Consider the following 18177-nt stretch of genomic DNA (forward strand, 5'->3'; position numbering starts at 1 on the left):
AGATCAGCGTCAACGCTGGAGTACATCTTGGAGCCATTGGCTGGCTACCATTTAGAGACCCCCAGATGCGAGGGTACCCCGTAGAATTACACGCACAAAAAAGGCACAGATACACACTTAAGGCATTGCAGATCAGAAGTTCACATCAAACAAAAGCGCCAGCGAGATGCAAAGGCAGCGCCAAAGAAAGAAAAATGGTGAACGAGGCGAGGGCCAGATGAAAAGGAAATGATAGATGTGGTGGGGGGGGGGGGGGGGGGGTCGGGGTTAAAAATGAAAAGGGTCAGGTCCTGTCGTCTCCATGCCTAAATTGCCCCGAGACTTCACCTGTAGATGAAAGACCTGTAGCTTCATACCGTCATCCGGACACATGCTCGCTTCCATCCCGGCATTCTCACACGTACAAACTGATCCGCATGCGCTCCTTCTTGACACGTACGTCCGTGCACACGCATCACGGCGCCGTGCGCACGCACCACGCCGCCATCCGAAGCGCTTCTCCCCCGCCATATTATGACTTCCATATGTGGAGCGACTGCTGGCTGTGAAAACTACTGTGCTTCACCTCCAATCTGTGCGACTCCATATGGGTCTCCACCGAGGTGTCAGGACCAAAGTACCACACGCCGTAACCTGACCTATGTCTCACAGGCGTAATTCATACACGGCAGGCGCCCGGGCGGAGCCACGTGAGAGGCAGCGGCAAACGGGTGAAGCCATTCAGTATAGCAGAGAGCGGCAGTAAAGCGTAAACCGCAGCGACTCTCTTCAAGGTTACCCACAATGATTTGCACATCTTGTATGTGTTCTAATCTCACCTTTGCTACATGCAAACAAACGCATTCATACTTGTTTTTAAAATGGCGCCGACAGTTGAACACGTTCCGTCTCAAGTGGATGCTTTGACAGCATCTTTCAGTCCATGGATTTACTGGTTTTTAACATGCATGCTTATTATTGTGGCGCCGGTTGAATGGCCAAGGCTTGAGGCGATTAGCGGTTAGCGCTTAGCGGCCACTGCACTAAGTGTGAAGCCCAATGCAGCATCGTAAAATCATCCGAAATGTGTTTATTTGTCATTAAAATTTGGTTAAATTAAACTTTATCCTTTTGTAGTTTAGTACACTTCCATGGTAATGCATGCGCAATTTATTTCTTTGGTACATTTGGACATAAAAAGGTATTTCAGCTCTGCACTGAGATCACCGTGGCAACCTGCCTTTAGTCCAAGTTTAAAAGACCCTGGGAACCAAAAGACCGCCAGCGCCTTGCACTCGTATCAGATACACGTGCATCTGAAGGAGAGGGAGCCAGAGAGGGGAACGACAAAGCTCTAAACAAATATATCTGGGGAGGCTGCATGGAAGCCGCATAGATCAGACAACACGTATGGAACAAAAAAAGGCATGAAGAGGGAGAACAGAAGCGTGTTATTAAAATGTCTCCATCCACGCATGGCCTGCTTCGCTTGGATCTGACTGTAATCACTTAATTAGCTTATTCTCTCATGTGAAGTCATAACAACAACCTTATCCATCCGCAGTCCCGTTAACTTCAGGAATAGAATGACGGAATTGCGCAAACAGTTTATGGAATAAAAAAGGGGAAATTGTGGGTATTTTGCATCTTTTTTTATGTATTTATACGCTGCCTCTGAGGCCCCCACCCCCACCGTCAGACCTCAGTGCTGCCTCAAACTGGAACCAGATTTCTGGGTGGCTGGGAGGTGGTGGATGTTTCTCTGAGACCTGAAGGGAAAAACTGGATGAAGAAAGCAGAGATGTCATGGTTCTAAGGTTGGCGGGACAGAAACCTATCGGGGGTCCATAAAGTTGACTGACAGATGGCAAGCTTTATAGTCTCCCTCCTACAGTCAGTCTGAGTCGCATGAACTAATGCAAGAAAAGAAAATGTTTTCAGATGTTGAAGGGTTCAATCTTCACATCTCCAAGCCCTAAGTTAGTCTATTATTATTGGGTATTAGCATTTAAGTGTGTTTGATAATTGAAAAGTACTGCAGCCCTCCAGACTTTTTTTTTACTTGAATTTTACCAAGTATACGTTTTGGGGTTGTTATTAGCCATAAAACTTGATACTGAAGTCTTTGAGCCACGACCTGATTAAAATATACTTTTTACTTTGCCATGAGTAGAAAGCTCAAATCCATAAAATACAGCACAGAGAACTAAACGCATACACAGCCAAAGAGGAAAGAATATTTTTACATATTCTCATAATAAATGTCATAAATGGGCACAAATAAATAAAAACAATTCTGCCTCCCAAGAAATCTTTATCGAGATGGCTCACTGTAAAATGCAGATTTTCCTTTTTTTCTTTTTTGTATTACAATTTTTATTTCAACCTCAATTTGTCACAAGAACGTAAATAAAAAAAGCTTTTTTTATTAATTGCAACATAACCTTTTCAAAATGATTTCAAGAAGATGAACGAGACTATTTGGAAACCATTCAGAGGAAGGAAGCGTTTGAAAGATGGACAACTTGAGGTTCTTTCCTGGAGGGATGATGTTTCTGTGTGAAGGCTTAAGTGAAACTGTGGGCTCTGACATCAGCGAGCTCTTCTGTGGTTTAAGTGGAAACATTAAGGGAGACAAAGACTGTAAATCGCCTCTCCTTTTGTCAGCAGTGATGAGATATCCTTTCTCTCCGTGCGTTTTGGCTCTCTTTTTTTGTTTTCTGTCTTTTTTCATTCTCTTGTCTTTGACTGCTTTTCTACTGTAACTGTTTTAAGTGAATGCAAAAGTCAATTCCCGTTTCATTTATGAGAAATGTCAGGTTATCAACAATCTGTCATTGATTAATGTAGCGCAGCAAAGGCACAGGTCACCGGGTTCGATAACGCTCGTGCAGAAGGCTTCAAATGCTGCGTCGTGAAAGCAATTTTAGATTGTCGCCAGGAATACTTTTTTGTCAACGGTGAAATTAAAATACTTTTGTTCTCCTCCTCCGACGAGTAAGAAATATGTGGACAAGGGAAAGGACAAATTCTCCCAGCAATAAGCGCTCATCGCCTCATATATCAGATACTTTTTTAAGACAGTTATGAGAGGTTTTTGTACACAGTCAGTGAAAAACGGACCATTTCGTATTCAAAAGAATATTCTTAAATGTTGTTGTATAGGTTCATTGTGTCTTGTTTGTAGCAGTAGAAGCGCAAAGGTGCGCGTGTGTGCGCGCGCATGTGTGTGTGTGTGTGTGTGTGTGAGTGCATCTCTTGCTAAGCCTGTGTGTGTGTTGCCTTTGGATCAGACAGTGTGTGTGTGTTGGCTGATGTTGGGATGAAATGAGCCGTTTTAAAGAGCTAGGTTTACTGTACTCTTACTGTAACTCTGTCTCACACACACACACACACTCACACACACCACACTTTTCAGACATCAAATTATTTCTGAAGACTTTGTGATTTTACAGGAACAGGGCCGTTGTATTTACTCTTTGCTTGTCACGCTACCGGTTCTCTACGTGGCGCCTTCCAGACTTATAAAAGAACAAAATCAACATTTACAAAATGAAAGACTTCCGCAGGTCACAATAAAGTAGGTTTCCCAGGCTTTGTCTAAATCCCAGTCGACTTGTAATATGGAAGGACACCTTTAAGAAAAACATATATATATTTTTAAATTCAGCTACAACTAAAACAGGAAAGTGATTTCTATAAAGACGATAAAACGCTGATAAAAGATTGTCTGTGCTGAATCTGAAAGACAAAAGTCGAAGTCAATCAGATGAATGTGCCGTTCGTTCATTCGGTTTAATCATCTTTAGCATCTCATTTTAAACAGTCTTCTCCTCATCAGCGGCTTGAGGCCTTTTGACCTTGCTATAATCTAACACATTCTCAAGGTGAAATCCAATCCGTGGCCACCGACCTTGAACCGTTTTAGCCTTGGCTTGAATATTCCCTCTCTCCTTGTCGTTCTTTAAGTGTCTGCTGGCTGCGGGCCTCAGATACACGGACTTAGCGGCCACACATGCTCTCAAATGTGCACGTGCACACACACGTGCATGAGAAGGGGTTGACGTCAGCAGATAATGCAGCACATTGTACCTGCTTATAATGTAAATGGTTCCTATGTCCTCCCAGGTAATCACACTCGATGCGCTTGGTGGAGGTCGGCCATTCATTTTCCTGGAACGTACACTGTTACCTTCCGGCATCCTCCGTTCTCTCCGTTCATAAATATGAACTCCTTGTTACTTCCCTTTCTATTTATTCATCACTTCATCTCTTTCTCCCATCTTTCGCCTGCTTCTTCTTTCCTACCTCTGTCCCCTTTCTCTCCCTAACCCCACAACCCCGCCTTCTTCCCTTCCCTTCCCAAGGGGCTTCCTCTGCTCCGCCCGGCGCCCCTGCGCGTTTCAATATGCTTCTCAGTGTGACATGCATCATAAATCAAGCGAACCATGTGATGCCACGATGGCCCTGGCCACCTCAGGCAGAGGTTGGTCACCCTGGATTCCTCACACAGCGTTGGTGTGTGTGTGTGTCAGATTGCCATCTCAGCACAGAGCGCAGTGGGACTCATACGAGCAGTGCAGCAGTTTGTCATTGCGGTAAATTACCTCTGTCTGTCTAATGCTGCGCCGGTCCACTTAACCCTCCTAACCTCCCTGTAAGTGACACCGGGTCTTTAATCGCCCCCCGGAGGACACTCCGTGGATCGCGCCGCTCAGAAAGAAGTCGTATATCTGCAATGCGAGGAAATTAATTTTCCACCAAAATGGTTGCACCCACGCAAACCTGTGGCGTCCCCCTCGGCGGTGCTTGACGCTCAGGTGAGCCGACACCTCGCCACCCGGCGTCCACCAGCGTCATCCAGTGGATCGCTCGTCGTCCAAAACTGCACAGTCGCCTTCAGGACAAGCAATCAAACGCTCTGCCGTTTGACACAAAATAATATTTGGGGAATTACGTGTTTAGAAAACTGTTTTTTTATTGAACCCTCTACATAAAGTACACCAACTCACAGGGTCCACTTAACCTACTCAAACATGCCATTTGGCAGCAATTAACATTTCGATGGGGCGATTTGTCGCATCATTTTGTGTGTGTGTGTGTGTGTTTTTCTTCCTTTCTCCTGTCATCCTGCATTTTCTCGAGCAGCCAAACCGGAGGGGATCTGCCCATTTCTCTCGGTCACTCCCTCTTTGTGCACTCATCTTTCATTTCTCTACCAGCCCACAGAGACTTGTCACACTGATTGCATATTTCATTAGTGTTTGTAGGACCGATTGCGCAGCATGCGGCTTAATGCTTTTAGCCCCTCATGGAGGGGAACGTCTAACATTTACAATCATGGGTGGGGGGGGGGGGGGGGGTGTCGCTGTCAGTGTGAATGACTTCATTTCCTGTCTTTACTTTCTGCCAATGAAAGGCACAGAGAGCATCAGCAGGCCAAACAACGACACGCACGCACGCACACACACACACACACACACACACACACATACACACACACAGAAAGGTGGTGCGGGTAGCGATGGGGTTTCCTCTCTTTGGTGTACCGCTGCACACATGAAAGACAGTGCGGTGTGTGTATGTGTGTGTTCACAGGAAATGACATCCTGTTCCACATGTTTCACACTCGCTGACTTGATTGAAGGAGTGATAATAAACTTAGTTCAGCGAACACTTCCTGGAAATACCCAGCAGTCTGCACGTCTACATTAGGTTAGACATCAAAGCTTTGACAAGATGTCACTGAATGGACGTATATTTTGATTTTATTGACTCTAATATAATATTTATTCCTAAAATCTTAGGTTTTTTTCTTTCTGTCATGCATTGTATTACTTGCACACGCACACACACACACACACACACACACACATCATGCCACAGCTTCGATGATGTGATGCCACGTGCTTCCAAGGGAACAGGGCGAGACATCCAAAAAGATTGTTGCATAAACTTTTCGTGGCACGACGTCAGCTCTCGACAATCATTTGCCTCGGCAATCTTCTAATCGTTGTCTGCTGTTGTGTTTGTTGTGGTCGTCGTCATGGCGACGCCGGACTGCCCAATGAGAAGGACAGGAAGAGGAGACGTGATGAAAATGACGGCATGCCGAGACGGCCTTACGCACACGCAGCTTGACATCGGTGTTCGCCGTCGCCTCTCATGTGCTCCTCTGGTTTGGATTTACTTTTCCGTATGTAAAGCAAATTAGTTTCTGTTCACCAGTTGTCACATAATATATCAGAACAGAACAACATGTGCTTTTTGTAGCAACCGGAATGACGCGACAGTCATTCAATCTGGTTCCAGTCGTCCTTTTAGCACACAGTGTCGTACACTTAGGTTTCGGCAGCAGCAACAGTTTGATTGGAAAACCTCAACGGTGATTGATCAATGCCACAATAATGTCATGACGTGGTGCGTCGTACTGCGATGTGGACGACCTCCGGAAATGTAGGTGGAGGAATGAATGGATGGACGGATGAGAAATGGAATAAAGGTGGGCAAAACACGGAGAAAGGGATGTCATGATAGGGATGAGTGGAGCAAGGGATACAGAGGTAAAAGCACCGATAAGCCTGTAACGGAGGATAAGAAGATGAAATCTGAGCAGCGGGAGATGGGGGAGGGGTTGAGGGGGGGGGTCAGACAGAGGTGTGGAAGAAGGGATGAAAAAGGAACAGAGGATCCGAGTCTCCCGCTGAGATGTAATTTCCAGCCGTCTGATAATGCTGCTCTTCTTCGGCCCTAATCTCTATACAGAGGAAATGAGAACACACACACACACACACACACACACCCTCTTGAGCATCTCTGCAAACACACACATTGATCTATTGTATTATTTCTTTGAGGCACATGTTTGAAGTACAAACAAATACATCTGCATTGTATGTTTCACACGCACACACACACACACACACACACACACACACAATTCCCTGGTGGGAGCCTATTAGATTCTCGACGTCACGGGGTGAGCAGAGGATAATGTTTCGCAGATCCCTTTAGTCTCTGTCTTTCTTCTTCCTCTAGAGAGAAGGGAGACAGTTACACTGACAAACACAAGGTGAAGGAAGAACAACTGAGAGGACACACAACAGGTGTGTGTCTATGGGGTGGGGGGGCGCAGACACCCCTTCTCTTCGTCTGTCTCTTCCCTCCGTGCCAACTCTGCTTAATGAACAACGTGTCGGTTTGAATCCTGTCCAACAATGACAAATTTGGAGCGCATTTAACGAGGAAATTATGTCGTGCAGCGTCTGAATTGTTTTCAGGCTAATGAAACATGTAATATAAATGACTACAGCTTTCAATGCAAGGACGCAAGCTATGCTAACTCTTTCACCCTTTGTAATGTTCCAATTGCAATTCAGCTCTGCAGGCGGGGCTCACCTGTAGAGGAGGCCTACCTGCCGAGTGGGGCTTCAGCCCCCCCCCCATCCAGCAGCTCTCCTCCCGGCCTGTTCGGTTCTATTTTTATCCAATAGCTGTGAGTGATCTGCAAAAACGTGTTTGTTGCTATCTGGCCTGTCTTGTTCCGTAGCCGTCCTCCTGACCCGATCTCCTCCCTCGTCTGCGTTCCCTCAGCTGTAACAGTCAACACTAATGGCTGTTTGATTGCGGCGACACGCCTGCGACCCGAGTGAGGAAGGCAAGTTGCGGCCGCTTGTACTGAAGCTGCACGTGACCTCGCGAGGACACGAGCCGCTGCAGAATTTCACTGTAATTTGCCGTAATTGACCGAGCTGCAGTGTCGTGTTGCATCTGTGTTTTCTTTTCTCCCAAACGCAAGACGTTCTGACCCGGTGTCGCAGCTCGCCGCTGCTTAGCGTTGTCCTGCCGTCATTTATTGGGACCGAAGAGTTTTCCTTTTGTCTTGAGGACCTTGTTAAAATGTTTTCATGGGAATCAATGTCTTTTTTTTACAGCAGTTGACTGTGAAAGGGGCAATTTTGGATTCGGTGTTAAATCGAATGCACCCAAGTCGACATTTCTCTGAGGTAAAGTGCCTGAAGCTAACGCACTAATGCTCTGCTATAATACACTCTGTGCTGTATGTTTTTGGACCTCTTAGCTAATTGTTGTGTGTTGATGCCGTAGCTTAGATACGATAACTTGCAGAAATGGGGCCCTGTTTACTCTCAAGGTAATGGAGTTGCCATGCGGCGCTGCTCTGTTTGTGTTCATCATAGAAGATTGTTGAGGTTTTGGGTGCAGTCTCACAGCGTCTGGATTTCAAACCCATGGAGGAGTTTACCGCTGTGGCTCGAGGTTCCGTTTCAAACTGGAGATTGTGTTTCTAAACTGAACTGATCAGAGACACATGAGTCATAAAAAGGAGTTCAATAAGGTACGACACCGTGCAACGCAATAAACTGTGACAGGCTTGCGATGCTTTCCGCGGAGCAGAGGGGGCCACCTCGCCCAGAGTTCACTTTGTTTTCACCGTTTCAGTATCGTGAGATTTGCATGAAGAGCTTTTGAATCTGGTTGAATGCATATAGGGACTGCACGGCACAGTGGCGCAGTGGGTAGCGCTGTTTCCTCACAGTAAGAGGGTCCTCGCATCCACCGTAGAACTGTTTGCCTGCGTGTGAGTGAATTAGATTTCTTATTGAAGATGCTCCGTTTGAACTCCTTTATCTAAGCTTGGAAGATGCACCAATGACAAAGCAGCCATTAAATATATAAAATAATGCCTATATCTATCTAGATGCAGTATATTTGTGTCCCATCGTCTCGCTGTGATGCGGTTTTTTGGCATTTTGTTGAGGTTAAGCTATAAAGTTGTGAAATTAGCACTGGCTGCGATTTATCCTGGGAAACATGAACAGTCCGTAACAATTCCTGCTCAATGGCTGCCTGCTGCAGAGGATGAGGACGTTTGAGCAGCAGCGAGGTTAGTGTGTCTGTTTGCGTGTGCGTGATGTATGTAGTGTGTGCAGACAGAACCCCACATGATTGCAACACGCTCTGATTCTGCTGTCCTGGCCCCCGATGCCCCCCAGCCCAGGCGGTTCTTCTAATGTGCACACACTTCACATTTTAACCTTCCATTCCTCCTCTCATCTTGTCCTTGAACTTTTTCTTTCTTTCTCTCTCTCTGCATTCTTGTTTCCGTTCCTGTTTCATCAGCGTTATTAGCATCTTATTCCTTTCCTCGTCGCGTCTTTTTCTTTCCTCTTCTCTTCCTCATTCCTTCACCTTGTCTTTGTTTGCACCCTCCTTTCAACCTTGTCTTGTTGGTTCTGAATTTCTTCCTTTTCTTTCTTCCCATGCTCCTCCCTGTCTTCTATCATCTCTGCTCATACTCTCTTCATCTTCTCTTCCTGCCCTCCATTCATCCCTATGTTTGCAACCTTCATTTCTGCCATCGCTGCCCTTCCCATTCTTCATTTTCTTTCCCACCTACTCCTGCCCCTCCTCCATCAGCCCCCCCCCCCCCCCAGTCCACGCCCCCCCCCCCCCCCCCTCCATTAGCAGATTAGATTTAGTCCCATAATGTCGCCGGGCACCGTGATTTTACCGGCTCTCATTACCCCTAAATCATCTTTTCCTCTTTCTCTCTCCCAACTATAATATGCAAGCACACACTTCTGCACTCACAAACACTCACTCACACACACTCCATATGCCATAGGAAGCCCAGACCTGCACACCGTAAAGCCCCTAAATTAGCAGCGGCGCCGGTGATTTGTGATGCAGTGTGATTGGGTGGGTGGAAAAGCTGGTTCAATTTCTTTCTGTCCGCTTCCATCCTTTCTTCCTCTACATATATTTCAGCGGGATATGAATAATTTCAATATCACGACTTTTGAGGTGGACTTTATTTCCTTGCATACAAGGAGGAGGAGGTGTTGGAGGAGAATTTATTGGAATGGCTGAATGGGGAATTACAATATTTGAAGGACAGGGTGCATCTTGGGGTTTTTTGGGGGGGTAAAGTAACTGATTGGAAGGGGGCGAAAGAGAGGAAAGAACAGAGAGTTGGCTGAATGTATTCCTGCATGCCAGGGAAGGCGTAGCCATTAGCGCCGGCTGTTCATCATGCGCCAGTGTCTTATCATTTATTACGGCAGTGAGGCAAGTTCAGCTGTAGTTTCATTTTATGTGACAAAACTGCTGATCATCGCGTCTGTTTCAATCACGACCCGAGCGCTTCAAGCACATTTTATTCTACATGCTGCACCGAGCCACATATCAAACACCAGCATGCAAAGACAACACGCGAGGTGTGAGCGGAGCGGCCCCGGAGTATCGGATTCAGGCAAAGTAAATACAAAATTCTGATTTCCATCCTTGAATTACCTTAGGTCACTGTAAAACTGCTCTGTTTTTGGCTTTCTTGTGCACAATCATTGTTTGGACACGTTTAGATTAATATCACAATGTGGTTATGAATCCTTTTTTATACTATTTAACGAAAACTGAGCAAAACACTTGAATTATTGGTTGAATAAACTAAAGGAAAAGCAGAATTTAGGATATTTCCCACCTGTCCCTGGTTGGAAACTGCATCCTTCAGTCTGCTCATCAGTTCATGAATCACTGTTGCATATTAATATTTGTCAGAAAATACCTGGCTTTAAAACCTAATTCACCTTTATATCCTTCTCTTTTTATTTCCTGCATTACCAGCAAAATGAACTAATCCCATTTCCCCCTCTGGCCTGATTTTCCTTGAACCACAGACAAAGTCTGCTGCGGAGCAACAATAGAATCTGCGGCATTTGGATCCACTTAATCTGATTTTAGTGGGCACTGCTGCTCTTACGGTACACCCTGCAGCATGCATGCACAGAAGAGGATGGAAGAGTGATCATCGCATTTAGCCCGTCTCTACAACAGTATGGATTTAGTCGCGCAAACTAACACAGATCCCTCTCTTACAGTTAGCCTTGACATTAGCCACTCGCTGTTTCTAACTGGATCATGGGGCTTACTAAAACGATTAGGGCCTGGAGACGGCATAGCAACCACACACACACACACACACTGAAGCAAGCCCTCAGGCTAAGACAGAAGCCAGTAGCCATTGTGGAAGACAGTCTGTCAGAGGAATTAGCCCACTGCTGCACAGGAAGGGAGGATGACAGACCGCTCTGTTAGCCTTCACAATCACTTTATTTCACCAAATAAACTCCGACAGAGACGCGTCCATTCACGATGCGCTCAGGGAAACGCAGGTTGAAAGTGATTTTCACACAGAAATTAATTAAGAAGGCAATGGCTTTTTACATTTTGAAATATTCTTTAAAAAAAAAATTACTGGACAGTATTTTATGTGCAGAGTTGAAAATCAAATCACTCCAAGAGGCAGTTTATATATCGAGCTATGAAATCTAAGTCTTTTGTCTTTTATTTCCTAAAGGGTTTCGCAAATAAATATGTATAACATGATGTGAATTTGCCTTACAGGAAAACCACTGCTAAAAACGTTTGAAGACACAAAGAGAAAAATATTATTAAAGTTGTGGTAAGATTACCGCGTGCCCTTGATCCACAACATCACAGCCTAAAACAGCTTCCAAGCTTTATGTCTTTCTATCATGGCTTCGTTATGTTCAGGGCAACATCAGGCTGTGATTTAATTTTTACTAACTAATTCACTCACATTTGCCTGCATCTCATCCTTAGTTGTGTTTGTCTCTTAGCATCCTGAAAAGACGCAACCTGCCACGGAGACAACAAAGGTGGCTGTGTGTCCCTCCTCTCTCTCTCTCTCTCTCTCTCTGCTTCTACCTCACACACATCTTTCGCTGCCACACAATGCAAATGAACAAACATCTGCTCACTCTCTCTATCGGCGGCACCATTAAGACACCTGCTCGGTTGTGTTCTGTTTCTGTGCTAAAAGTTAATTGGCCCAGCAGCAGAATGGCCTGCGGTAACCCTGGCAACGCTGACCTGCTGAGAGATGTCGAGCGTGTACACACTCGCAACGTAGATGAAGATACGCACGCCGGCCTCCGAGACACACACCCTGAGTGAAGATGTGGTGCTGCGTGTTCAATATGGACACACACATATAGTAGTGCATATTCAGTTGCACACACACACACACACTTCTTCATTCCATCTGTTGATTTGTAGTGCGTTGTTTATGGTTCCTGAGTTGCTCCCGTGATGCTAATAAAAGCTAAACACCACAGTCAGCTTTTTTTTTAACCCCTCCTCATCTATTCTTCTCTCCATACCTCCATCCAGACTTCACTAAAACCTACCTGTCTTTTTTTCCTGTCCTTCCTTCCATCCTTCTCAACTCCCCTGCTGTGTGTCCATCTCCTCTGTCACCAGGCAGCATCCCATCTCCTCACCTCATCACGTCGTGCAATGAAGGATCATCATCTTAAGACGGGACTCGTGACTTTTGAAATCACACTCTGCACACAATATTTTATTTTGTACAGATTGATGCGCAGATTAACCGGGTCTGACTCCAAATCAGAGGTTTAGAGCCAAATCTCAAATAGCCTCACGCTGGTTGATCAATTTCTCATAGAATTTAGTTGAGGATCTTTGACTCTTCTCTAAATGAGAATACCCATGCAGTCAAAATCCTCCTTTTGCGTAATTCTTCAAATCCGCTTGTCACAGAGGCTCATTCGTCGAGAGGGTTGATCTTTCTGAAGCATCAATTACGTCTTTACGTCTGAAATCTTTTTTACCTGTACGGCTGAATCTCAAATCCTTTGACCCACTGGGATTTTGCAGCACACAAATAACAGGTAAATCTTTACCGCTATGGGCCGTCAGCCAAACCCGCATTAATCACGCAACATGACTGCAGTCATGCTTTAAAAGATTAGGCTGACATTACTTCCTGTTAACAGAACAGAGCACATTTCTTTATTCCTTTGATTTGCTTTTCTGGATTTTCATGCCTTACTTTTAATTGAAGGATTACTGCCCCCCACCCCAGGAGCCGAGAGAATCCCCCTCCCCCAGAATGTTGTGGATTATAAAAACAGCACTTCATTAAAATATAAAAAATTAAGCCGCTAAACAGCTGTTGACAGTAATGGACATAGTTAGCTTTTTCCGTCACTGAATTTATCACGGTTAACAACGGTTTGATTTCATACTGAATTTCTCATCTTATTATAGATGCAGACTAATAGTTTAGTATCCGGTGTGATTCATAGTAATTGAAAAAAAACACCCTCTATATTAAATCTTTTCCTTTTTTTTTCTTTTTATTAAATCTGTTCCAAAGGAGAAACAACAAAATAAAATCCACCCGTTTTTCCGTTTATCACTCTGTAAATTGTTCCTATTTTTCCCCGTCTGCCCGTTAATCCGCCCTCCCCTCCAGCCATCTATGTCTTGTCTCTGTGTCCGTTCTAATGTCTGTTGATCCTTAGCTGCTGAAGTTTTATTAGCTCCATAAATGTCCCTAAGAGCCTGCAATATCGCTTAGCCGAAGCACTACAAGGAGAGCAGGAACTAACAAGAGGGGAAAAAACAGAAAGTGGGGCGGAGTAGTAATATCGCTTAGTCCCGCGGATGGCGGTTCAAATAAGAAGATATAGTCAAACAAAATGGCATCGGGGACATTAAAGTGAATTAGTCTGTTACAAATGACCACGTGTAGGCCCCGCTGCCTTAACCCCTCCAACTATCTCTTTTTTTCTCTGATGGTAACTCATCTAAATTTGTTGGACGTCTTTCGGGCGCGGGGCCAGAAAAGCTTTTATATCCATAAAGGCCTATGGATCACAGAGAATTGCATTAAGCTGTCCAATTTAATTACAGTATTGACAAAACATAATAGATACTTGCAAGCCTTTACGGAGAGCGATGGGCAGAGGAGGGGAAAGAGCACAAGTGAACGAGCGAGTGGGAGAGGACGAAAAGTGCAGACAATGTCCATTTATAACGCTGATGCAGTGTATGAAATGGGGGAGGCGTTTGAAGAATGTGTGTGTGTGTGTGTGTGTGTGTGTGGTCTGTCTCTAACAGAGGATTCGCAAAGGCCCATGAGAGAATTCAAGAACACTTAGTTTGATTTTGATGCTACGGCTCCCCGATGGCTGATTCACTCAAATCCACACAAAACACCCACACAGTGGGTCCAACGGTGAATCTACACACGTCTAACACCATGTGATGCAGAAACACACACCTGTATGTTCACAGGTACAATAACACACACACACACAACGGAAAAGGTTGCACACACCCGTTTAGCTTAGTGTAATGGAGCGAGTTAGAAGAGTGGATGTCCTCTCCGGCCCCGCCCCTGCCGGTCCGGGCCGCCGTCCTCCCGTCTGCCATGATCAATAGCGGGGCGCAATATTTTTATTCATAAAGTGCACGCTTAATTAAATCAAAGACATCAGAGGGTCTTTCGGGGGGGGGGGGGGGGGGGGGCGGTAGCGGGATGCATGGCTAAGCAAGGGCACAGAGTCAAAAGACTGATGAAGAATTACAAGGACGGGATGGAGAGAGGCAAAACGAAAGGCCGCTCCGTGTGACCGCAATAGTACGGCAAGACACAGAGGACAAACCGTCAGGGAGTGTGTGCAGTTTTTTAAAGAATTGCTTCAAAAGTGCAGAGAGAGGAAAGAACTTGTACATTTTGGCAATGAGGGGAAAAAATACATGAAAACATTTATTCAAGATTATAAAAAAAAAAAGAAAAGAAAATTGCTTCGGGACCAAAAGCAATGACAAAATGTTGAATACAAATTGTTTAAAGATGTCCTACTGTCTGCAGTCGGCTGCCAGCGTGTTGGATAATGCATCCTCCGGTTTGTTGGCACAAGCGGGAATCACTCGAGTCGAGAGACTCTGTTGCCAAGATGTGTGGACCCAGGTTGGAATGGGAAGGCTCCCTCTGTGAATGCATGGAGCGCTGCCGGGGCTGCATGTCTGCAGCAGTTCCATAAACGCAGCATTTATAGTCTGTGTGTTTTCCAAGGAGAAATGAAAGTAATTGCTGCGAGATCCTTTTCGACTTGTCCAATAAAATAACCGTTAGTGCATCGTATGAAAAGATGTATTTCCTTTCAGATTCCACAGTGCAGCGGACCTCCCTGTTTCCTGCTTCGATGTCGTGTCGTGATCTACACATGCATATCGATTATTAATGCATGCCTAAACTCACTTTGTGGTGACCGGACAAACTTTATGTGGAAGTTTAACTGCATATAACGAGTGTTGCTGCATTTGCACTGGAAATGCTTTCAAACAATTGAATATTCCATCTTTAAAATAAACTTAAAATGGTATAAAGGACACTTTAATTCGTCCAATTGTTACAGGATAGTGAATTACGTCTCCAGGACAATACCTGCTGCACGACTTTGGTCTCACCCGCCAGTAGGATGCCTTAAAAAACAGGGAATATGAGCTAGCCATGGTCGATATTTATGACTCGGCTTTATGGAACAATATTAAATGCAGTTACAACCCCCAGGGGAGGAAAAAAGAGACAGACACCAAGACAGAATGTGAGATAGTGGGAGGAGTGGAAGAATAAAAAGAGACGGAGAAGAGGAAGACAGACGGGGACGCGAGGTTTGACTCAACCGTTCGAAGTTTCTCAGGTTTCAGAAAAGACACTGCGCCGCCTCCATCTTCCTTTCCTCCTCTCCCGAGATTGTCCTTCCGTTGCTGTCCTCTCGCTTTCGTCACTCCCCACTGAGCTTACTTGAGGGTCTTCTCTCTTTCTTTCTTCCATTGCAGTCATTGCTCTTTTAATTTAAAGGACACGCGCGCACAAAGGTGAATTCCGCACCTCCCTGCCGCACAAGTTCAACACACCCCTGTCATCTCTGTGTGAGACCTCATGATGCCGTGTGATTAGAATCAAACCGGACTGGTCCCCCCCCTCCTCTGCTTGTGGGTCACGGCCCAGACTCGTGTCCGGATGAGCCCGGTGAAAGGTTGTGTGCACATGTGTCATGTTTGAGTGTGGCATTCTGAGGTTTGTGTGAACGGTGGCCGCCAGTGTGAGAAAGGAGCATTTCTTTAGCATGTTCACTGCTTTTCAGTGTTTGTAACCATAAATGTGTGCAATAAAGGGTTAATAGTAATATCCAACGTGGCCAATGGGGTTTGGGGGAGTGTTATTATTGCATGAATAATGGAACTTAATATGAAGGAGGTGATGGCTTGGAGCAAACCCTGCCCCGATCCGCCGCCGCCGCCGCCGCATTCCTAATCCAAAGCGGATCTTGCTGGCATCCTCAATCCTTCCAGACTTCCAGGGGCCGCACGCAGACCCCATGCCCAGAATGGGGCGGCCTTGGCTTGGGAAGCTCTAACAGAGGCTGGGGGGGGGGGGGGGGGGGCATGATGTAATAGATGGGGGGGCTTGTCCCTCCTCTTCTGTTGCGACATTATGCTCTTTTCTTCTTCCTGTCCTTCTTTGCGCTCTTCTTCATTTCATCCCTCTTCTGTATGGATGCTAAACTCGGCAACAGTGGAGGACCAAAGAGACAGAATCTGGTTAAAACTGGTGCGCTCGCCATCCAGCTGCCGAGCGCATCCCTGCCTGCGCCCGTGTGTGTATTTTTGGGTTTGTGTTGTTTAATCTATCAACGTGTCCTTTTCAAGGATCGCGGTCCAATCTCCTTTTGGTGATAGCCTTTACTCAAAGGTCGGCGTGTGTGAGTCACAGAGATGAGACCACAGCGACTGCTTATATGAAGAATAAACGCTCTGGATGTCGACTGTGTTCAAATATTAAATTAAATGACAGAAGGTTATTTTTCCAGTAACTCAAATCTGATCAAATTTGTGCCAGAAGACTCTTATTGAATGTGAAAGTCTCTGAAAGTCTTTGTCTCGCTTTGTCCTCTATGAAGATTTTTGAAAATGAAACATGTAAATCTGTTGTTGCTGCTAGGCCACTCCCACTCAAGGTCAAGGTTTTTTAGGATTAAGCTTTTTTGACTTAACTAACTACAAACACATTTTAGGGATGGCATCAACATCCGGTTGAAATACGTCCGTATATAGTTTCTCATATAAAAACATTAATGAGGGCTCCGTATTTTGTTTACACCTCCCCAAATGTCAACTAAGCAAACAAAAATAAGATAAAGCTGAACGCAGCTTGGGCATGAAAAACATATGGAGTCTTAAAGCTCGACAGAGTCCCCGTAATGTATCTTATTTTATGTATTCGGCTTTCCTTTTACTTACAGAAATAATGGACAAGTATCATGTCGGGTAAACAAAACAATAAAATATTTGTTTGCCAACTGGAACTTTAAGAAAAAACACAACTTTTTAATGTTTCCATTGTTAGTTTCTGCCTTTTTCTCAGCCACAGACGACAGGATGACCTTAAAGCGATGTAAATCATAACTATAAACAAAACCTCAATCCCAATTTCTCTTTTTAACTCGAGTGCCCCTCGCTTTTTGACTTGCCCCTCATGACAGAGTTATTAGGGGCAGTGGTTGAAACGTCTGTCTAGGAAATGGGACGCCAACGGTCACATCACCAGTTGAGACGTTGCGTCAAGATAAGCAGTTTGGGAACGGGTTTCTCGGATCGGATTAGATGCCTGGCGTCCCTTGGGAACATGAGCGTATTAATAAAGTTTTATACAAACCTGCTGTTCCTACCATTATCAGCTATCGGCTGTAATGACACATGGGATCCGGCCAAAATAGATGGATGGATATGCAGATGTATGGAACGAGAGATAATTGGCGTTACCAGAGAAGGAGGCATGTTGGGAAGGGAGTTTGCACTCTGTCTGTTTCCTATTTGCCCCGTCAGCGTTCAGAAACATCCCACCCACCGCCAGAAAGTGTCAAACTAAAACACCAAGTGTAAACAGGCAAATATTTCCTCGCTGTGTTGCATATTCAAATATCACAAAACCATTCCTAGCTGTCAAAGGTTTGTCTTTTCCCCCTGCTTCCTTTCCATGAGCGCTGAGCAAAAATTACACATTAAAGCGCGTATTTCCCTTGCCCAGAAGTATACAGACCCAGACGCACTTTCTCCATCAAGCCTGGGGTGAGAAAATTCAGAGCTGGAACAGAAACATCCAAAAAGATGAAACCTAGTTAGCTGCGCAAATGTGTCTCTGAGCAGAGAGCCAATTAGCATTCAGAGCCCCGATGAAAGTCGGCTCTGGAATAACAATGTGTGTGTCCGTAAATTAGCGTGTGCAGTAATGTGTGATTGTCTTGTGTTAAATCTAAATCTAAAGTATTTCATAGCTGT

General features: G+C 45.1%; 1 protein-coding gene across 1 annotated transcript in view; it reads left to right on the forward strand.

Annotated features, from left to right (window-relative positions):
- Positions 1-18177, forward strand: part of slit3 (slit homolog 3 (Drosophila)) — a 166471-nt gene that overhangs the window by 66798 nt on the left and 81496 nt on the right. The window lies entirely within an intron of this gene.

The sequence above is a fragment of the Brachionichthys hirsutus genome, chromosome 6, assembly GCF_040956055.1.
Source record: "Brachionichthys hirsutus isolate HB-005 chromosome 6, CSIRO-AGI_Bhir_v1, whole genome shotgun sequence".
In the NCBI taxonomy this organism is placed as follows: Eukaryota; Metazoa; Chordata; class Actinopteri; order Lophiiformes; family Brachionichthyidae; genus Brachionichthys; species Brachionichthys hirsutus.